This window comes from Crocuta crocuta, unplaced genomic scaffold (genome assembly GCF_008692635.1).
Source record: "Crocuta crocuta isolate KB4526 unplaced genomic scaffold, BGI_CrCroc_1.0 scaffold337, whole genome shotgun sequence".
Lineage (NCBI taxonomy): Eukaryota > Metazoa > Chordata > Mammalia > Carnivora > Hyaenidae > Crocuta > Crocuta crocuta.
Window position 1 is genome coordinate 5,152,171 of NW_027528873.1, and position 23,914 is coordinate 5,176,084.

Genomic DNA, 23,914 nt, shown 5'->3' on the forward strand with positions numbered 1-23,914 from the left:
TCAACAGCAATTGTGGTGACAGTAGTAACATCCAGTGTCCTATGGCAACAGTTTCAGTAGTAGCACTTTATATCCTGAATGTAGGATCAGAGGGTAGTGCACTGTCTTTATCAAACTGGTTCTGCGGCATAATTTTGGCTGTGGTTCTTTCCAGCCTTTGACTTACTCAGTACCCTTTCAACAAATGTGTTATTTCCTACACCAGTCAGAATCAATTTTTAGTACCTAAACTAAGAACCCTCTCTAGAACTTTTAGCCAAACATCCTCTCGTATTGGCTAAGTTCTTCTGAGCTAGACTTTCTGTTCCTCAAAGATAGAAGCATCCTAACTGATGCTGAAGTACCAGCAATAAGTGTTATCAGAGCCCTGAGCAGTAACAGATTGTTAGAGTAGGTCACGTGAGTGTAATGGAACTTAGCCTGGTGCATCGACCGACTGCAGGCAAGGAGGATGCACAGGGAAGAGTCACATGGTAACTGTAGTACAGGGAAGACAGCAGGTTTGAATTCAGTTCAGCAGGCTGGCTCCCCACTGGAACTGAGGTGAGCATCATGCCCCCTCCCCCACCCTCTTTATTGTAGGTAAGGCAGATAGGAAGAATGACAGGCTAACTTATCCTTTCTAAGTCTTATTTGCTGTCCTAATCCCAACCCAGTCCTACTTTGCTATTATTAGCTAAGGGTTTGCAAACTCATCACTGTGCTGGTCCAGAAGAGTTGGTTGTCTGTGGTCTAGACTTTTGGGGGACAGATCTCATTCTGAGATGTGCAAGAAAGTGCCTCCCAATTGGCCCCTGTCCAGACAAGCCTACTTGTTAAGTATCCATCCCCATGGCATAGGTGACAGCCATTCAGTGTTGAGGCCTTGTTTGTAGGGTAATCAAAACGTGAGGTTATAAGGCAATGTTCCCACACAAAGTTAAAGTACATTTAGAAATTTTTTGGAATAAATAAATACTGACTTCATAACTATGCTTATTTTTCTGTATTTCCACTTACTAGATTTTGGCTTGGCTATTTCTTACTATGTTGTTAGCTCTTTGAGGCCCTTTCAGATATTTTTGGGGGGCACCTGGGTGGCTCATTTGGTGAAGCCTCCGACTTTGGCTCAGATAATGATCTTGCATTCATGAGTTCAAGCTCTATGTCTGGCTCTGTGCTGGCAGCTTGAAGCCTGGAGCCTGCTTCAGATTCTGTGTCTCCCTGTCTCTCTCTCTGCCCCTCCCCTGCTCACACTTTGCCTCTCTCTGTCTCTCTCTGTCTCTGTCTCTCTCTCTCAAAAATAAATGAACATTAAGATATTTCTTAAAAAAGATGTTTTTCTTAATCTAACCAGGATTTTTAGTTACTTTCAGTGGGACAGTGGTCCAAAGTATATTGGTAACCACTCTTGTCAGAAATAGAAATCTTGGGGCAACTGGGTGGCTCAGTTGGTTAAGTGTTCAACTTTGGTTCAGGTCATGATCTCAAGGTTCGTGGGTTCAAGCCCTGCATCAGGCTCTGTCTGCACTGACAGCTCAGAGCCTGGAGCTTGGAGCCTGCTTCAGATTCCCTGTTTCAGATTCTGTCTCTCTCTCTGCCCCTCCCCTGTTTTTGTGCACTCACTGTCTCTCTCTCTCTCTCTCTTTCTCTCTCAAAAATAAATAAGCATTAAAAAAAAAAAAAACCAAAGAAGTGGAAACCATCCATTGAGTTTTTAATTTCATCACTATAGTTTTCATTCTTATAAGTTTTAAATGGTCCTTAAATCTCTTTGTTGTTTTAAAATGATTTCTTATTGCCTGTCCCAAAATCCAGATTGTCTTGTTTTTGTTTAAAACTATCAAACTTAGTTATGTTTGATGTCTGATATGTTCAATATCTGAGGTCTTTGGAGTCCTTTGCTGATATGTACCTGTTCTGCTGAATCTTGTTCATGGTGTCTTATTTCCTAGTATGCTTAAAGTTTTTGCCGGAGGGCTGTTTGTTCCTTGGTACTTGTATGTGTGTGAATTTCCAAAAGTGATGAAAAAGCCTCCATAGATTTAAAAAGAATCCTACCCTCACTCCCACTACATCCCCCCAGAAAGAAAAATCCCTAGGAGGACAAACTGAAAACATACATATACACGCATCTGTATTTATAAAATTGAGGAAAAAACATGGAAGGATGTGCAATATATTTTTAACATGGTCATGTAGGCATGGAGGTAAAGGGGAAGGTGGAGAAAGAATGGTGTGGGTGATGAGGATAAGGAAGGCGGAAAATAGCAAAGCAAAAAGGGGAGCAAAAGATGCAAAAATTTATGATTACATTTAGGGAGTTTAACAAATGTATATGTATAGAAAGAAGGCTTAAAAATAAAATATATAAACAAAGGAAAACAATAGATCCCTCTCTATAGAGAATGATACAAAATAAGATAATTGGAAACTGAATCTAAAAGTGGATTCAGGGGGCTCCTAGGTGGCTCAGTCGGTTAAACGTCTGGCTTTGGCTCAGGTCATGATCTCACGGTTCGTGGGTTCAAGCCCCGCGTCAGGCTCTGTGCTGACAGCCAGCTCAGAGCCTGGAGCCTGATTCAGAATCTATGTCTCCCTCTCTCTCTGACCCACCCCTGCTCACGCTGTCTCTCTCTCTCTCTCTTAGAAATAAATAAAACATTAAAAAAATTTTTTTGAAGTGGATTCAGATAATAATGCCCTGTGACCACAGGCAAAGATGATTCAATCTTAGGAAATACATGGACATAATTCAATATATTCAATATTGAATTCATAATTCAATATTATATTAATTAATTAAAAGATAATAATTGTGTAGTAGAATAAATATGTGCTTCTATTACCAATGGCTTGGAAGACAACTTGGCAGTCTAGAACTTCTCTGGATAAGGTCAGTTGGAATTCGAGCTATTGCTGTTCATCCCCCCTCAGGCTCCTTTTGACCACTTTTGTAGTACTTAAAAATCCTGTAAATTAAGAAAAAAAAAAAGATGTCATATATATCAAATATTTCATACTTTTTTAAATATGGGATTTTATACAAGGGGTAATGATGCAAATGACCTGGGAAAAGATAAACAACTTAAACTTTATACTAGAAACATGTTTAAAGAATAATCATATTAGCTGATGAAAACCCAGAAAAGCTTTTCTGAGTAAGTTCTTGATTTCAGAACTTAAATAACACTGTTTAATGCTCTTTAAATCTTTATCTTGAGTAAAAATGATTAATGTTCTTTAAAATGGCCCTCTTCCAGGGCGCCTGGGTGACCCAGTCAGTTTGTGGGTTCGAGCCTTGCATCGGGCTCTGTGCTGACAGCTTCAAGCCTAGAGTCTGTTTCAGATTCTGTGTCTGCCTCTCCCCTGTTCACGCTCAGTCTCTCTCTGTCTCACTCTCAAAAATAAATAAAGATTAAAAAAAAATTTTAATGGCCTTCTTCCTAACTAATCTGATGCATTTATGACATTAATCCAATATATTTAGGAATAGGAAATCATTAGGATTTCCCCAATCATTAAAATATATCCTGCCCTCCATGTCAAGTAAACAAAATAATAAATTACTTCACTATTGGCCTGGAAATGTGTCTTCTCAAATTCTAATTCTGGGTTAATAAACTAGAAATTCTTATCATAATTTATTTTGAAATGTGCTTTAAATGATTACTTAGGATAGTGTGATTCTTTTCTACACTGTCATCTCTCATATCTTGATAATAAATGTCACCAAGTATGTGATCAGCCTAAATGATCAAAATCTTAATGTTATAATTTTACAAAACCACTATTTGGAGGCATATGTTGTTACAATGCTTACATTTGCATTATTTAGTAAGATGCCTTTTTCCCTCCCCGAGGTTGGGGAAGGGAGATCACTGGGAACATTAATGACATCGTACAGAAGATAACACAGCAATGGTTGCCTCTGAGTGACATTTCACAGGTCCTAATCTCACAGCCCATTTTAAACCTACCAAAGGTCATTTACCTTCTCTCACAAGCCTTTAACTCACTTGAGAGATGGGCTTAGCCAAAGATAAAGCTCCTGTGAATTGGTAACCTGGGTTTGGGAAAAGACTTACATAGTAACTAAGGTGTTGGATAAACAAGACACTTAGCATTTATTTACAAAGCAGTCTCATAGCTATGATTATTATATTGATTATTTCTTCACAACGCAGTGTAGCTATCTTGAAGTTCCTTTTCCCAGGTCTTCCTGGGAAATCAGTATAAACATAATTAAAAGTTAGGAATTGCTTTCTTGAAGTCGGGTATATCGGGTTATTAGATTGTATCTGCAAATCCAGTATATCATGTTTATAGGTAGAAATGATGTCTGTCAGTAATTTATAGGGGAGGGGGAAAGGCATTGTTAGAATAGGATTTCTAATGTAGCATGTATGAAATATCACCCATTAAATACGTCAAAATGAAAATTTGACAAGTGACAGTGAGTGAAATAAGTACAATGCCCTCTGAAAAAGCACAATATGTAAATAATTTTTATGCTATAAAATCCATCCCCTAAGAGGGCATAATTGATTTTATTGATTTACAGTACTGCCACGCCAACATTCTTATAATGTAAAATTTAGTAGCGAGGCTGGGCATTAAATTTTAAACTCAGAATCACCATCAATCTTTTATTTAGATCTGATAAGCTTCAAGGGTTGCTCCAAGAGTGGAATCTTAATATGGTTCTCTCACACGGGAGCAATTCACCTTCAGGATATTATGTCCTCTTTCCCAAGTCTATGTGCAAAAGTATTACCTCTTACAATGGAAATCATGGACTACTAAATTTTTTTTTCTCTTTACATTGGAGTGTGGATTATGTTGCTTTGACTCACAACTTCTATGTATTTTTTCCTCCATTTTATTAATTCTAGCCAAGTCCTTCATTTTCATGAATAGAATTGAAAATGCTGTCCTTCTAATCTTCTGGGTTGAATTCTGGGTCATGCAAAGATTAAGTGAAGTGACTCCAAGCCTAAAATCCTATAATTACAGAATCTGTGTTTAGGTTGGTGGTTGGTCTTCCTTTTCCTTCTGCTTCTAAGTTGGGAAGAGAGCTCTCAACTACAAATTAAGCAAGTCTTGGCTTGTTCATCTGTGGTAAAGCAGACAGATTTAAAGAGGCCATCTATTTAGTTACCATTTGTTGTGTTTAATCTGAGATTAGGCGTAGGTTTACAAAAGAAATCTACTAAATTTAGACTGGTCAGGATTCTTTAGACAGCATTACGTGATGGTAGTTTCTTCCTATAGCCTCTTTTGTAATGGGGGTAGGAGGTAGAATGTAAATACTTGAAGCTCTAACAAATTTGAGGATGTAGTTTGGAAGAAATAGAAATATCTATAAATTGATCAAATGACTTACTAAAGGACTTCTAAGTGGTAGCACATGTTCTTTAACCAAATTTTTAAAAAACTAGTAATAATGGCTCTAATGATCTACTGAATGTGTTTTTACTACTGACCATCACCTAAGGGAAGACCAGGTAACTCATTACTATAATGGTGTATGTAAAGAAACTCCCTGGGGAGGGAAGACTTAGAATTACAACCTCATTTCTAATTGGAATATGGTGACAAAGAAACTAGTCGCAGATGGAACAAGGAGCCAAAAAAAACTGCTTGTCTGTCTGGGGCAATCTGTAGTCAGCAAAACTTTGCATTAGGATATGAGGCCATTTTTACAGCCCACTTGTGGGCTTAAATACTGTAAAGTCTCAAAGGAACCTAGTAGAGGACATTTGCTAGATTTAGAATTTGACAATTTGTTTTAAGAAAGACTACAAAGGGTAATATGACCTTCCACCTTAGACACAGTATTAGTCATTGATTAAGGAGTGTTAATTTAGTTTTATTTTTATAACTCTGGTAAACTTAAAGAAATGTCTTGGTTGTCACTGAACATAGAAAAACATATTTATGATGATCTGCTTTTCTGCCTGTTGCTTTTTTTCTGCTTGGAGAGCCTGCCAGAAGCAGGATGGTGAGTGGGAAGGAATAAGGATTCAGGGCCAGACAGGCAGTCACACCTGCGTTCGCATTTCAAGTCTACTGTTACTGGCTGGATGATAGTAAGCATGAAACTGTCATTGAGTCCAAGCTCATTCTGCTTGTTGCGCGACAGGCCAACAAATTGAGAGACAAAATGCTGGGATAAGGAAAGTAACTTAATTCAGAAAGCCAGCAAACCAAGGAGATGGTGGACTATTGTCCTAAAGAACCATCTCCCTTGGCAAGAAATTCAAGCTTTTTTTTTATGTTAGCAAAAGGGGGAAGCAGAACAGGGTTGGAGTCAAAAGGTGACTGATATCTGTAGATGTCCTAGGAAGGTTAGGTAACTTCTTTGTCCTTGGTCAGGTGATCTTTGCATACAGGAATCTAGTCATATTGGTCCTGTAAATTTTAAATGTATCATAGTCATTTCTGTCTTATTTTACTTTCTTTAACGTTTCTTTATTTTTGATAGAGAGGGAAAGAGGAACAGCATGAGTGGGGGAGGGGCAGAGAAAGAGGGGGACACAGAATCTGAAGCAGGCTCCAGGCTCTGAGCTGTCAGCACAGAGCCCCATGCAGGGGTCAAACCCATGAACCGTGAGATCATGACCTGAGCCAAAGTCAGACACTCAACCAAATGAGCCACCCAAGAGCCTTTGATTGTCATTTCTGTACGTACTTCTTTATCTCCTTGGTTGAGGTAGATTTGGAGTAAAAAGCAGTTTGTGCAAATCTGAACTATTATCAGAAGATTCTAAGCTATAGGTCACAGCAGTGAGGGAAAGAGAAGCAACATAAAGTCAGACATGCTAGGTGTTTCCCTGTTACAAAACTTACCATCTCTGTTTGCTCAGATGTTAAGTGGAATCAATGATAATTATACTGAGGGGATGTGGAGATAATGAAGTAACATATGCAAAGCAGCTAGCACATAGCAGATGCTCCAAGATGTTCCTTTGCTTCTTCTTTTTTCCCTATGTCTGTGCCTGGTAGATCACTCATCCTTTAGACTGACTCAACAATTCTGTTACCTTCCAGCTCTCAAGACTCTTCTCTTATCATGAAAATGGAAGTGTTGGACTACAGTTGGGATCTTTGGAACAGAGGTATGTAATGTCTCCAAAGGACACAGAACCAATTGTCTTTAACAGCAATGATTCCATCAAAACCTGAAGAAGCAGATCCCTTGGATTTTCAAGTCCTGGGCCTCTGAGTCAGTTAAGGGATATGTCTTTTCTTTTTTGTCTAATCCCAATCATGAGATCTGTGAAGTCAACTGACTGATAAAACACTGCCTTCATCATTGACCACCCAACCTGATATCCACATTGACGAGTCTTCCCAGTTGATTTGCCATTTGGTCTAATTTTCTACTTTGTGTTTGCCTGACTGAGAAATCTGCTCCATCTATGGCTCCTGGCCTACTCAAGTTCTACACTGGCTGTCCTTTGACAGACTTTCTTCTTCCATCTCAGATCTTCAGAGTGACTTTCAAAGCTCTGCCTAAGTTTCTTGTCATACTTCTATGAAGGGGGACAGCTAAATCAATAATTCTGATCTTCTTTGCTACCAAAATTCAGTGATCTATCACAGCTCTTGCCCAATTCACCCAATTGTTACTGTGCAAATGTTTTTAGCTCTGTTTCAAGTATTGGGTTAACTGGGTTAGTGACCCACCCCAGAGCTAAACTTTGAAGTGTAACGTTAGCAATATTTTACTATGCTTTTCCACAACTCAGAACACATATTATTTTTATGCTTAATGGTTAATCTAATTGCATACATTTTGCAGCTATCCTGCAAGATTTTTCCTGTATTTACTACCTAGGGAGGTTTTTACTTATAATCATTCTTTCCATAATCACCTTTGGTCTCACCATATCATTGCTCCTAACCTATCAACCAGACATAGCTTACTCTAAGTGATATTGAATAAGATGCTATGGTTCTTTGACATTCACATCTGAATTTAGTCACTTATAGATTTTCATAAAAAAGACCTCTCACTTCTACAGTTGTGTTTGCAAGTTGTTTATGTTAAACAATTCTCCCATCATGCTTTTCACATTGAATAAAGTAACCCTTTTAAATCAATTTTCTCTTGTGTCTATGATGTTACTATTTGATGGTATAGGTTAGCATTGGCGAACTTTTTCTGTAAAAGGCCAAATAATAAATATATGAAGCTTTGTAGGCCATGCAGTCTCTGTGGCAACTGCTCAACTCTGCCACTGCAACAGTCACAGACAATTTGTAAATGAATGAGGCATCCATGGCTATGGGCCAACGTAAGTTTATCTATAGAAATAGAAATTTGAATTTCATATAACTTTCACGTATCATGAGGGTTTTTTAAATCATTTTTTCCAACCATTAAAAAATGTAAAAACCATTCCTAGCTATGAGTTGTACAAAAATAGGCAGAGGGCTGGATTTGCTCCATAGCTGTAGTTTTCTGAGTACAGTATAGTTTATGGTCAGGAGGAGATCCAGGTTTTGTGGGGCACGAACACTTTATAATTTGAAGGGCCTTCTTTAAGAAAAAGAGTGCAAAATTACAAACACAGAATTAGATACGGGGCTTTGGGAGAGACTCATGCAGATGATACATCTTTGAAAATTGAGCCTCTTTGCTATCCTGGTTACTCTGCCTCTGATGATAATTGGACAATTCTGCTACAGAGGTTCCCAGACCAGCTCATTATTGGAGACACCAAGAGAGCTTTTCTAATGACAGTTTCCAAAGTCCCAATAGACTGTTTGAATTAGCATCTCCGAAGATAGAGCCTAGGAATCAGCTGTCTTGTAAAGCTCTCTAGGTAATTCTACTATGCAGCCGTATTTGGAAACCACTATTTCACCAGCCATTTTATAACAAATGAGTCCATAAGGGCCGTGACCACTAACACATTTGTTGCCTTAACTGAGTAGCCTATCCATCAATAAGTTTTAACTATTGTTACTGACCCATTGCCCAAATATTTAGTTTTATCAAGAAAGCTCTATTATAAAATTATCTCAACAGAAATATATACACATACTCTTATGCTAGGCCATCTACTCTCTTTTTAGTGAAGGTTAACCTATCCATAGTTGACTAGCTCTTCACCATTTGTACTGTTTAATATTTTTATATACTAATTTTTATTTTTAAAACTTTTTAAAAATCTTAAATCTTCGAGTTAACATACATTTTAGATTATCCATAAAGTAAACAAATGGCTATTGAAGAACATCTGATACTTATGCCATCACAGTTAAGAGAGGCAGTTTATAAACCTAGGTATAAAGGTAGCAGCTGGGTTCCTTGCCATTGCCACAATAAACAATAATTGTCAAAATGGTAGAATTCTGTTTTTATAACCCTGTGAGTATTGCGCATCCTTTGAATTCCTCAAATATAATATTACAGAGAGATATTACAGCATTACAGAGAGATCATCTTAGTCAAAATTGGGTAGTTCTGTCTGTAGAGTAGGTAGATCCTACCTACCACATCCAGTCATTTATTAATTGGTTAATTACTGATTCATATGTTCAACAAGTATTAAATGGGTGCCGGCAATATGCAAGGCACCATGCCAGGTGCTGAGGCTCTATCTCTGCAGTCTTCTTAGAGCTTAGATTCTAATGGAGAGAAAGAAACCATGAACAAGGTAATTTCACATGGTGGTACATGATGTGTAAGAAGTAAAACAGGATGAAGCCCTGGTGAATGTGTGTGGGTGGGGGAAGGGGAAGCCAAAGTGGCTACTTAGGTAGTGGTGACATTTGAGCTGAGACCCATGTGGTGGCAAGGAATCTGAGCCATGCTATCCAGCACCTAAGAAATTGAAGGTTTGAAATGTGGCTGGTGAAATGATAATATTTAGGATATAGCAGGCTAAATAAAATGTATTACCAAAACTAATTTCATCTGATTTTTTTTTACCTTTTTAATGTGGCTACTAGAACAAAAAATTTTTTATGTTTTATTTATTCTTGTGTGTGTGAGAGAGAGATAAGAACATGAGAGGGAGGAGGGGCAGAGAGAAAGGGAGACATAGAATCTGAAGCAGTCTGCAGGCTCTGACCTGTTAGCACAGAGCTGGACGTGGGCTGGAACTCACCAACCGAACTCACCAACTGTGAGATCATGACCTGAGCTGAAGTCAGATGCTTAACTGACTTATGAGGTTTGCATTATATTTCTATTGGATTGCACTGATCTAGAAAGCTAATTCAATTCCACTTTTTTTTTTTCCAGAATGCACACATGCCCCCAGTATTCTCATGATTTGAGTATGTTATGGGTACTTAAATGTTTAGCTAATGTAACACTAGCTAAAATGTACTGAACAGTTATCATGCTCCAGACATTTTCAATCATTCACTGAATTCTCTCACTACTTTAAGTAAAAGATATTTCTAACCTTTTTACAGATGAGGAAATGGAGGTCCAGAAGGGACAAGTCACATCCTAACATGACAAGACTGGGGAATACTGGCAGGAGAAGTCAAACTCAGCAGAGGTCTGATGATGCAAAGGCAAGTAGCTGCAATCGCAGAAGGAGGCCAGAGCACCCATAGAACCACGTTGTGGTGTCTCCTGCCACCGCCTTCGGTACTCCAGCTCCCTGGGTCCCACCGCGGAGCCCACGGCCTAGCTACCAGCACCATGCTCTGAGCCAGGCCGGCCTCCTTGCAGGCCAAGCGCACCGCCAGCCCCAGTGCTGGCATCCGCCCCACCCTCGAGTCCCAGGAGCCCCAGCTCCACCTTGTCCCACTTGCTGCCCAGCCCCTGCCCCTTTTGAGCTCACTCACGCCCCGTACCAGGAAAACTGCCAAATCCCTCTGACTGCTCAGTGTATTCCAGAGCCCTGCACAAATCCCCCCCCCCCCCGCACCCCCCCCTCCACTCCATCTTCCAGGGTTCTGGAAGAGGCCTTTCTGGGGACCTTTACCCCATGGAGATCATCTCACCATCTCACAGTGATCAGGGAGTTTGAGCTTGTGTGTGTGTGTGTGTGTGTGTGTGTCTGTCTGTCTGTCTGTCTGTCTGTGTCTGTGTGGGTGTGTGAGAGAGAGAGAGGGGGAGGGAGTATTGTGTGTCCATCTTAAGATACCACTCTCTGGAGGGGGTAGGCAGGATTCCCACTGCCCTCACCCCCCAACTGGAGGGTCCAGCATTTTTTCCCCAGTTGTAAGGAACTTCAGGATCTTCAGGCTGCTCCCCCGCAAGGCTGCCTGACTGCAGTCATCCATGTCCCCAGTATGGACAGTGGGGACAGAGCGCCAGACACAAGAACCAGGCTGGATGCTAAGATGTCCCCAACACCTAGGCAGCTATCCCTGATGTGGCCCCACATTTCAGGATGGCACTTGTTTCCTTTTTGCAATTTTTTGGAGGGGTTGTGAATAGTCATCAGCCCTTGTAGAGGGAAGCTAAGTGGCACCGTGGCTTGACATATGTCTTGTTAGAACTCTTTATGGGACCAGACAGCAAGGACGGGAAGTAAAAGGTTTATTGTTTTTTAAGGTACACTGGTATTCATATACTAAGCCCGGTTTTGTTGTGCTCAGGAAAACTTGAATCTGACTTATACGATAGCTGTGACTCATCCTGCAGGGACAGCCTCCTCTGCCACAGCCAAGCAAATGATACCCCAGGACTAAAATGATTCTATGAAGTGATAGGATGGGGAGACAGTGTAGAATTGCCCCCTATTGCTATGAAAAGCCCCTGACTTTTTCTTTTAACTATTATTTTTAAATTCATTTTAGCCATATACATCTAACAAAATTGAAGGGAGGCACCATGGATACCATTTGTGGATCCATTATGTGTTTCTGTGATAAATTGGCACCTATAAACTAACAAACTTTATGTTTGGCAAGAAATAGTAACACTAGGGATCAGAATGAGGGACTTCTGGCAGGATTTCACATCTGCCATCTTTTATATTTGACCCTTTCTCTAGGAGCTAAAAAGGACAAAATGAAAACACCAAAATCAAAAAAATTAAAACATGGGGCACCTGGGTGGCTCAGTTGGTTACGTGTCCAACTTTGGCTCAGGTCATGATCTCAAGGTTCATGGGTTTGAACCCACATTGGACTCTGTGCTGACAGCTCAGAGCCTGGAGCCTGCTTCGGACTCTATGTCTCTGCCTTTCTCTGCCCCTTCCCTGCTTGACTCTCTCCCTCTGCCTCTCAAAAATAAGTCAACATTAAAACAAATAAAAATAAAATAAAATGAAAACAAAAAAACACAAATGAAAGCCAAAAACTCTAACCAAAACAACGGAAACAAGGACATGCATCCTTTTCTTCCCTTAAATGCAAGCTGTAAGCGTTATTTACTTACACTTGGTGTTTTATATGTGTATATCTATAGGAAAAAGTTTCCTTAAGCTCATTTCTTTTTGTACTTGATGACATTTCTGTACAACTAAAATTAAAATATGAAAACCCTAAATTGATATTTACAGATTACCATCAAAACAGATTTATAGTGGATAAGGATGAGCTAATACAGTGAACCATTAAATTAGGAGATGGAGTAGAAATCCACTCGAGTCATCTTGAATTAATAGGACAACACTTAGAAAATTACATTTCATACTGATAAATGTTCAAATGCCTTCTCCCTACCTCTCAGTTCTCCACATATATTTTTACAGTTACATAGATTCAAGCAAAATGAGAAGAATGGAAATTATGCAAGCAGGCAGGATATGGGATCTCTTTTGTTAAGCCTAAGATTTTTTTAAGTTTTATTTATTTTGAGGAGGGGAGGAGAGAGAGTGAACAGGGAAAGGGCAGAGAGAGAGAATCCCAAGCAGGCTCCATGCTGTAAGTGCAGAGCCTGACGCAAGGCTTGAAATCATGAACCTGAGATCATCACCAGAGCCTAAATCAGGAGTTGGGTGCTTAACTGACTGAGCCACCCAGGTGCCCCTGTTAAGCCCACGATTTTAGAAACTACTTATAAATTGCAAAAGTAATCATGCCAGCTCAGAGCCTGGAGCCTGTTTCAGTCTGTGACTCCCTCTCTCTCTGACCCTCCCCTGCTCATGCTGTCTCTCTCTCTCTCTCCTAGAAAAAAAAAAAAAAAAATTGCAAAAGTAATCAGATTTCTAAATTCCCACCTTTCTTAAGGAAGTCCTTCTGCTCTTGAGAAAATAAATTTTGGCAGTCAGAAATTGATAGGGGTCTTCTGAGACAGAAGAAATTATTTACAAATGATTCAAAAGTCATGTCCTGTCTGTATGTAAAACTCCTTTCCTTTCAAGTTATAAATTTTGAGTGGGTGTTGTGTTAGTCATATACTCTGTACCTTTCTCTTTTCCTTGTTATTCCTATTAGGCATATTTTACACCTTTTATAGTTGTCCCACAATTCTTGGAGAGTCTGCTTTTTCCTTTCCAGTCTTTTTTCTCTTTGTCTTTCAATTTTGGAAGCATCTATTGATATATCCTCAAGCTCATTGATTCTTTCCTCAGCTGTGTCTAGTCTTCTACTAATGAGCCCATCAAATACATTCTTCATTCCTGTCACAATGGTTTTGAGTTCTAGCATGTATCTTTTATTCTTAGAATTTCCATCTCTTTGCCTACCATTATCCATCTGATCTCACATGTTATCTACTTTTTCCATTAGAGCCATTAGCATCATTGTTTAAAATTTCCAGTCTGATATTCCAACATCCCTGCTTTAATTGAGTCTAGTTTGATGCTTGCTGTGTCTCTTTAAATCATGTTTTTTGCTTTGTAGTAGCCGCGTAATTTTTTTTTTTTTTATTAAAAGGCAGACATGATGTATCAGGCAGAAAGAACCCAGTACTGGTCCCCGCAGAGGTTTCTGCTTGTGGGTTCCTAATGTCGTAAGTTGTAATTCTGTGTATCTACCTGTGTGTCTCTCCACTTTTGAGGACAGCACTATGATGTCACTTCTCTGAGAGATCAAAGAAGAATTGTTGATTTTTCTGCACATTCATTGTTAGAATAGAGTGGGAACTTTTCAGTTCCTTATATGCCAGACCAGTAGCTGAAAGTCCTTAGTCAATACTCTTTTGAGAATTTCCTGCAGGAAATAGAAACCTTCTGGTTAACTTACAGGGAAATAAGAAGAAAAAAATTTATTGAAGGCTATGGGATAGCTCTCAAAATTACATGAAGACATGCAGGCAAGTTATGGAAAGTTCAGAATCTAGAGAAGCTCTGGGCTTGCAAGCCTACTGTGGGTCATATGCCCAACCCCCAGCAGAGAGAGCAGTCCCACCAAGGTTTAGTGGGAGGGGTCCTTCCTAAAAGGAAGTTTAGGGTACTGCTAGAAGAAACAGAGGGATGCATTATAAGAATAAGCACCTTTGTTCAGGGAAAGAGGAAACCAAGTAGCTCCTGAGGTTCTGGCTCAGTCGCCTAGAATTCCTATCCGGTGTTATAATTCAGTATACTTTTTGTGTTGGTGGTTTTTTAGTTATGAGGGGCTTAATCTCTGTATGAAAGTTAAATCTCACCAACGTGGGAATGTGACTTACTGAGATTTATTTTAGATTTCTTTCACCTGACATAAATTCTAAATATTCATGTTGTGTTTCTCTTTTAAGTCTAGTTAAGTTTATTTTAAGTCAACAAAATTCTAAGTAGTTCTCTTTCTAATGTTTCTTTTTTGCTTTGAAGTAGAACCAAACCCTCTGAAGAAGCTGCCTGATCCAGAACCTGCTTTGTTTTCCAAGGAAAATTAAAGGTTAAAAAAAAAAAGTCAGAAGCCCAACAGACTATCTGCCAATGATTGGTTTGGAGAATAAAGATCCCTGGCTTCCCATTGCCAGCACTTTTGATCACCATCTTTTCTGCTTACCTGCTGTATCAACTAGGGTTCAGTTGCAGACAATAGAATCTACTCACCCTAGATGGGGCTGAAGGGGATTTATTTACAGTCATTGGTTGGCTTACAAATTCATTGGAAGGATTGGAGGAGCAGGCTCAAGGCTGAGCTTCCTAGAACAAGAATTACAACAACTCTGCTGTGAGTCAGAGCTGACAGGAAGTGGCAGAATCAAGCTGCTGACCAAATCATTAAAGTATACTAACATAGATGGTCTGGTTCATACTTTGAGAAAATTGATTTCAGGCATGAACAGAGGAAGAGAAGTCAGCAAAGGAGATTGCGAAAGAGTAGCCCAAGAGGTAGGAGGAAATCCAGGGAAAATGGGGCCACAGAAGCCAAGGAAAGAGTTTCAAGGGAAGGGAATGGAAAATAGGATCTAAAAAATGTCCATCGGTCAAAAAAGAGGTTGTGAGAAATCATGTAAGAACCATTCTCGTGAGATTTATGAAGTCAGAATGCAGTGGGTGAAGGAGTGAGTGGGAGGTATGAAAACAAAGAGAGTGTACAGCACTCTTGCAAAAAGCTTGGCTGTGAAGAAGAGAGGGTGGTGGTGGTTAAGAGTGTGACATAGCGGGGTAAGGGTGACTTTATTTAGAAGATGGGAGATACTAGTGGTCCATTTTTAAATGTTCGTAGGAAGAACCCTATTGAGTAGAAGCCACTGAACATGCAAGAGAACAATGTGTAATAATAGTGTGGTTCCTGAAGAGAAGGAAAGAGGTAGGATGAGAGATCTGAGGAATGGGAGGGAGTGGGAAGGCCAGAGGTATGAGATACTTGCAGTGGAGAACAGGAGAGAAAGCGCTTTAAGCAACACAGGAGGGCCACTGGGCAGCGTGGCGTCCTGATACAGAAATCTGTACTTTAAAAATGAGGCATTTTAGGAGTGCCTGGGTGATTCAGTTGGCTAAGCCTCTGACTCTTGGTTTCGGCTCAGGTCATGATCTCACAGTTCGGGTTCGTGAGTTCGATCCCCACGACGGCCTCTGTGCTGATAGCGTGGTCTGCTTGGGATTCTCTCTCCCCCTCCCTCTACCCCTTTCTGCCCCTGCCCTGCTTGCTCTCTCTGTCTCTCTCTCTCTCTTTCAAGATAAATAAACAACTTTTTAAAAATGAGGTGTTTCAAATTTCTAGTATGCAGATCCTAAAATGTGGGACTGGCTGAGTGAAGATGAGATGGGGGCTATGCAAATCCTGTTATAGACAGCTGGGGAGTTACCAAACTTTGTGGATCGGTTAAGATACTTCTAATTATAAGCAGTAAATACTTAAACTAGATTGTAAAATGAAGGAAATTTACTGGCTCACATAAGGAAAAAACCAGAAGTAGGTAAGCTTTAGGCACGGATTGACCAAGCCTCCCTTTGTGATTTACTCTATTCAGCTCGACTCCATCTGTCCACTCAGGGTTACACGTACTAATTGAAACTGGATCTCCTTTGCTAGGGTTATTTGGGACAGAGATACCACAAATTCACACACATCACCAGGGTTCTGGAACAGGCCGCACTGCTCAGACGTCCATGGACCACATGTGCCTTGACATATAGGGAAGAAAGGAAAAGCTTCATTATCTGGGTTATATATGCATTTTCTTGGAAGATACGGTTTCAAAGTAACTCAGGAATTTTCTTTTTTCATTTAACTAAAATTGTAACAATATACTAAGGGTGCTTCTTCAGGACTTCCATTAGAAACTTAAATTCTTCCCTTCTATCTGCTGAGTTTTATAAAAAGGATGTTTTTTTCCCTATTGTGTGTATTAATATTATACATACTTACAATTAGCTTAGTAATTATTTGTTTGCTGAAGGCATAAAAATAGTCCTCAACACTATGCTTACAAATAATTTATTCTTACTTCATACATTTGTTTTTCAGCAAAAAATACATAGTTATATTATTTTACAGAATTTCATGTTCAAGACCATAAGGAACAATTGTCTCAGGAAACCCAAATCATAGCAAACTATACAAGAGAAATGAATCACAATTTTGTTAGCTACATGCACAGAACTGACCAAAGTGATATCTATTTTTATAGATTATTTTGTTTATCAGGTAATGTGGAATTATGATTAAATAATGCTTTTCTGGTAGAGTACACTAATGATCTGAAACCACATTGCAGTCCCTGTATGGAAGTTCACACATCCTGAGAAGCCTCTCTACCTGGCTAAATATAGCTGTTTAGGATGTAGGTGATGGCTGGAGTCAGGTAGGCTAGGAAGAATTAATTTAGCAAGCAGTGGGATCTTTCTTTCAGGTTTTTTCTTCATGCCTGCATTATCTTTTACTCCTTCCTCCCTCCATTATCACCATTAAATGAACTTAAAAAAAAATACTGACATAAGGATGTCTCTATTTGGTCACTGCGAAATCCACCCACTACCTCTGACCTGAGGGAAAAAAGGAGTATGGCCTTCAATTAATGCCCTTTACTGCCAAAGGGGACTTGCTGGTTGTACATTCTTGTAAATCTGAGCACAGTAATCATATTTAAATCCTTGCTTTGGACATGGATGAACCTGGTAAGGCAGATGGTTTGACAAGGCCTAAATACACATGGAATCTTTTGAGACCTTTTGTCTTCAAGGCTGAGGTTATGGAATGCAAAGGCTTCCAGGGTAGTGGGAATGGCCTGGGAGACGGCTGAAATGAGGAATTCAGAGCTACCACATGCTTTATGCAGATAATAGCACAGCCATGGGGTTGTCCCCAGCCCTGCAATGCAGACAGCCCTTGCCTGGTTGTGTGTAGCAATGGCGTGGGGCTTTACGCTCCTTTTCCACTGCAAAGGAACAAGGAGCATGTGTCAGGGCTGTACATTTTCCTGGCTACGACATTCGCGGTGGTTATACCCTCATCAGAGTGAGCTGTGCCTCATGCCTTACTGCCTTGGTACTCAGTTGCTTAGAATAATTTTGCTCATAGCCTCCATAAAAAACAAAACAAAACAAAAAAACCAACCTGGTAGAAAAGTAGATATTCTGTGTTAAGCCTTGCTGGGGAGTGAATTTAATGAAGTTTCTAACTAGACTTTTTAAAAGACTTTTAATTTAGCCTTGTTACACACCTATAACATATCGGACTTTTTTTCTTCTTTTTAAAAAAATGTTTTTTTACCCTTCTTTAAACTATACATTATTTACATTTTTAAAGACCTACTAGGCCTTGATCATTTGGGTAAGAGCTCAAGGTGATTAAACTCCCAGGACAAAGATGAGGCTTTCCAAAAAGCGCTGGTTCTCATTTATGTGCTAAGGCCTGTTTTTACAAACAAATTGCTTTATAAACTTTTAAAATATAAAATTAGAATACTTCTTTAAAATGTTTTCCTATTAATTTTCTTTTCTTTTTTTTTTTTTTTGCATCCAGTGTATTAAAAACAGATTATGCTTTCTAACTAGATGCGGAACTAAAAGAAAAAATTAAATTAATGTGTCCCTATACTCCCTTCATCTAGAAATAAAGGTTTATTTACATGATGTCCTTTCTCAAAGTTGTGGTGAGCTGTGAGGAGGAGCAGGGCCGTTTCTCCAGCATGGTTAAGTAACCATCTGCAGACCCCTCCACTCCTCCTTGAGTGCTTATTGCATATTTTAGGTGGAGCTGTAAGGCATGAGAAAGGTGGCCTGCCCCTTTTACACATTCAAGAATAATTTTGCACATTCAAGAAATATCCCTTGAGGAATGCCATGTTTGAAATAGGTTAAGAACAAAAAATATTAAGGAGCATGCGTAACATTTAGATGCACAATACATTGGGGAACACTTTCCAAAGCTCAAACAAAAGGCTACTTTCCATTGAGTTAAAGAGTAAATAAGTGATCATTCTGTAGCATATGTGTTCAAAGCTTTCACATCCTGCCAGAGTTAACAGCCAAATGAGCATTCTTGGCCTCTGACCTATAAATAAACACTAATTCTGCAACTTGCTCACAGACTCTAAAGAAAGTGTTCTAAAACAAAAAGCCTAAAAACTGGTTAGAAATCTGCAAACCAGAAATGCAATACATTTGTCCTTTGAAAACAACAACAAAAATTTGCATTCGATTTTTAGAATAGTAACTAAGAAGAACGGACATCCATTTTCACAATTAAGAGATAATTATTCATAGTATTGAAGGAAAAATAAAATCTTCACCCGGAAGGTATGTGGCCTATCTGATTGGAATACAGTAGTGCTCAGCTTAAACCAATGAATGCTTTCTTTTTTCGTTTGTCTAGGCTTGTTCGCTTTTTATCAGGCAATTTATGTCAGAGGGTATTGGCAATCCTTCAAAGATATGATTTGAAAGATGATTTACAATTGGCTGGTGCTATCCCCTAATGCCTTTTTGCCTTATGTCCTAATTTTATGGAAACAAATTAAGGACATTAGCTAGGGGTAAGTGTACTACTCAAAACGTACCTTGGCACTAGTGCTCAGGTCTAAAGCTACAGGATGTGATTAGGCTGCCAAATAGAATTCCTTGCCTGTCCATTTGAGTGCTACCGCCATGTGAGTTCACATGCTTTTCTAGGGACAAAACTTAAAACTCAGGAGAAATTGTCCATAGTTGAACTTGCTGTCCCATTGTAACTGTTTGGGTCTAATCCTCCTTGTTATCCCCTTCTCATGCCTTCTTCCTATCTTTTCCACATCTGATACTTTTTCTTTATAATTTCTTCTAGATAATTTTTTTTTCTAAGACTTGTTTTCTAGATTACAACACAAAGACCTTAAAAGAGGAAAAGGTTAAAGAACATTAGTTACTCTTTGGAGATTTAAGCTCATCCTTTTAAAATTTAAGTATGCCAATAAACTATTTGTAAAAAAAAAAAAAATTTAAGTATGCTATCTATGAAATTCAGACACTTAATGACATCACAGTCTAGGCACTTTGGATGAAATGTGCTTCATAATGACATGAATACTATTAACCACCCCGAAAGTGGTTGTGATTAGTATCTCCATTGGTTAGCAGTGATGATAAAATTTCCAACCCTTTCTATGTACATATGCCTGCTATCCTTTCACCCACAATGTACATTAAAATTTCAAATTATCTTTAATGATAAAATTCACATAGGCCTAGGAGCAGACTAGGGAAAAAAAAAGAAAAAGGAAAGAAATTGACTTTGGGTAAGTTAGCATGTTAATTGAAATAAGATTCTATGCATTGCTCTTATGCTAACAACAAGGAGAAAAGAACCAAACCATAATAATATGGATGGATCCTTGCCCAATGTCTCATATGCAGTAGGTGCTCAATGATTACTAAAAGGATTACATGAACAAATGTGGAAATCAACTCAAAAGGTAATGACAGGGTGAAGTCAGCAATGGCAGACATTAATAGATGAAGAACAATTCAAGATGATAAAAAAAAAAACTATTTAAGTACCTGGTAACATTCTGTTTAAGATTTTATAATCTAAATTCAAGGATAACCACATCTCACTTCACTGTTTTACAATTATAAATTATGTATCTAGATCCACATACATCTCCAATTAAGTGTCTGTGTGCTTGGACAGGCATCATAGCCTTGCACACTAGCAAAAAACACTCACAAATGAGCACACAGCCATCCCCACATTCTAATGACAGTTTGAAAACTTCATTCTGTGCCCTGGCATAACCTCGAAATTGAGATAATTCCTACTGTACCTGTCTCCTACTACAGCTTTGTACAGACTAACTAAATAAAACTGAGAAGAGATTTGAAGATAACAATCCCGTTTTTTATTGCTGGGAGCCCTCAGATTCAGCACCAAATCAGAAAAAATACAAATCACCTCCATCCCCCCAATTCTGCGTTCTTAGAAATGAATCCCCTGAAGTGGCATGATGAATTAGGCTAAATGGTTTTTAACTGCAAGCACTTACGGGCAGGATTTATGAATGGAAACATGTGAAGGCCACTCTGGCCAGCTCTGAAGCCATACTTTCTTCCTGGGCTATTTATAGAAAGTGTATGGCCAGTGGAAAAGATCACGTTTATTTTTACAAGCCAGTCATGATGTGACCAAAAAACTCACTTCTCTCTGGGAAGGTCATCTCTTTCACCTGAGGGTGTAGCTGCAAGGACAGGGAAGAAAGAAATCCCCTTTAGCCACAACTCACTCAGCTGAGTCAGCCCAAGACCAGCCCTCAAGGTGACATGAAGTCAGACCCCCTCATTTCCCAGGCATGACTTTATGACGCTGCTCCTTGAGATGTCATCGAGATCATGACTAACAAGTAAAAATAAAATGCATTACATAATCTGCTTCCACATTCCATTGGCAAAATAGGTTTTGCCGAGATAATGGAGTACATTCTTATTTATCATTTGTTCTACATTTCAAACAGCTGAACACAATAAAGCAAAACTGAATTCTAATGGATGTGGCAAAATGGAGAATGTCAAAGATATTTTTTAAAGATATTTTATTCTGACTGCTGTATTACCCCTGAAATATGTAATAATATACCTGGCTAGTTCCATGCAAATGGAAACTTGGTAAATATTTGCTGCTTATAAAATATCATCATTCATCTGGACAGAAATCTGATATAACTTAGCAAATAACATACATAGTTTCACAAATCATCCCTGGTCCTTTATAGCATATATGGTACCTATTTGCAAATATGAAGTGAAGCCAAACCACTGTTTTCCACTAGAATGTCCTTTTATCAATGTTATATGTGGTATTTAAAAACTAAGATGGAATGAGGGAAAGCACAGTGGAGGAAGGAAAAGGCAGAGTGAAGGAAAGTGAGTCCTCATTCACTCTGGGACATACTGGGTGCTGAAAACTTTCATGGGAAAATTGTGTCACCTTACTGGGCTCATGCATCATAATCACTTGAAAATGATACGGGTATAATTTTATCCTTAAGTGGCCTCTGCTTAAGGACAAAGACACAGGGCATGAAGAGAATTCTGTTTGTAAACCCAGATCTACAAAAATTGAAAATGACAAATATGCAGTTTATTTCTTGTTTTCAAACTCATGGACCCTTTTTAGAATTTTGTCCCTTGAAAGTTCCATCTGAAGAAAGGGGAGGTCCCATTTTATAAGGAAGCTACCAAATACTCCTCAACCTGTTTCTCTAGCTTCCAAACTAACATTCTTTGGGGCTCTGGAAGAGACAACAATGACATGCAAATAAGTTTGCATGTGGAAATATCCTGATTTCCACACTTGTCCTTGAATACATGCATTGAGTTAAGTTATAGCTGAGGAGTAACATCCGTGATAGGCACAAATTCTTGGCCTCTATCACCTAAGGGGAACCTCCTTGCACTTTGCATAAGATTGGACACTGACACCCATCAGCTAATGTGCAAAGTGTATTTACAATCCCATTAAGAGGTTCTAAGTTAAATACAGACATATGTAAAGTTAACTTCAGTGTGCAAATTAACGCACAAGAATACTGGTTACTCCAGGGAATTGTGCAAAGCTTCTCTGTTTATAAATACAGTAGAGATTAAAAGCATAAACAAAAACAGCAATCTTTTTAGGAGATCTAGCCTACCAGTACTGAGGTAAGTGTTCATCTACCTTATGTGCTTGATCTAAATTATACTATGAAGTCAAGACTCCCCATTCAATGACTTTTTGGCTCTTAACCAAAAGGACTTGTCAGGAAATGTGATAAGTATTTAAACAAGCCACCTCAATGGTTTATGTTAATCTAGAGTCCTTTTCTCAAGTACAGGTTATTGTTGATGAGAAATGTCTTAAATGACATTGGTTGTTGTTAGGAAGGCTCTCAGGAGCACATTCACTAATTTTTCAATGATTTAGGGTGACTGCCATTCATTTCCATAGTGCAGATTCAAATGAGACTTCAGGGTTTTAACTATGCAAAGTTAATGTTATTTAAGTTAACATTTTCAGTTACAACTCAAGTAATATGCTCCTGACTTTCATAATATAACTATCTCAGTTATTCCTGAGTATTATATTTTTAATTTTAAGCAAGGATAAATGGCATCACTGTAGAACAGTATCCTCTCACTTTCCCCAGTGGCTGCATTAGGAACCACAGCCACATTAGTGGGTTGGCTCCTTCTCTTAAGAGAAGCCAAATGCTCTGTGGGTCCTGGGAAGCTACTTCCAGTCCTATCAAAAACTTAAAACCAACACCATCTTCCTTCTCTCCTAGGTGAAATGTTAGACCCTGATTTGCAGCAAAGTAAGAAAAGCTTATTCTTACTGTTCTCCCCATGCATGAAACTATGCTTCAGGACCGGTCATTTGGGCATTGCTTCAAAAGGCACATTTATTCCAGTGGCAATTTAAATAATTAGAGAAAGAAATAAAATAAAAAACAAACAAAAAATAAGGATTTTGTGGAATACATTAAAGTAAATTGGAATCTGGGATGTATACAAACCACTGAGCTCCTCAACAATAGTTTAGCCAGAGTCCCTAAGGTAGAATAATTCACAGTTGTATCATGACACACATAAGCCTTCAGAAAACACTGTTTAAAAAAGTAGTCGAGAATTCTCAAGCAGCTTGCCCTGATGTCCAGTTCAAGTGTATGCAATGCAGAAGGGCTGCAAAATTCAAAACTGTGTAACACAGACAATTCAGTGCATATCACAGGCTTTGATAAATCACGAAAAATCATTGTATATATTACTATTTAAGTAACATCTGAGAAACATTTTGAGATAATTAACTTGTGTTCACATTCCATGCATTTTCTAGCAGGTTAAGCCCTGGGTTTGTGTCTTTGTGCCCGTGTCCTACAAAGCTCCATTCTTTTGACAAATCCAAGCATTCCTCAGACTGAAATGCAACTACCTAAGGATTTTGTCTACTTACCCTCTTTACTGCATAACTGACCTCATGAGGGCTACTTGTCATTACCACCAGCACAGAAAACAACTGGAAAACCGAACTGTTTGGGGTTTTATTTAGGAGTTTACTCACTGCCTTTGAAAAACCCATGGATGTCAGAGACACTACCAGAATTTTCCCAGGGGCAAGAACCAGTGGTCCTCTCCCTTCTGAAACTACCTCCCTCTTCAAAAGCCCCAGGTGCACTGAGACA

At 38.9% G+C, this 23,914-nt stretch overlaps 1 long non-coding RNA gene across 1 annotated transcript; it reads left to right on the forward strand.

Moving 5' to 3' along the window:
• Nucleotides 1–472: 472 nt before the first annotated feature.
• On the forward strand, nt 473–14,811 carry LOC144225461 (uncharacterized). The gene is made up of 5 exons (XR_013333312.1): nt 473–543; nt 7,033–7,100; nt 10,417–10,525; nt 13,787–13,858; nt 14,658–14,811. It is a non-coding gene; the product is annotated as an uncharacterized LOC144225461 (long non-coding RNA).
• The last annotated feature ends 9,103 nt before the right edge of the window (nt 14,812–23,914 follow it).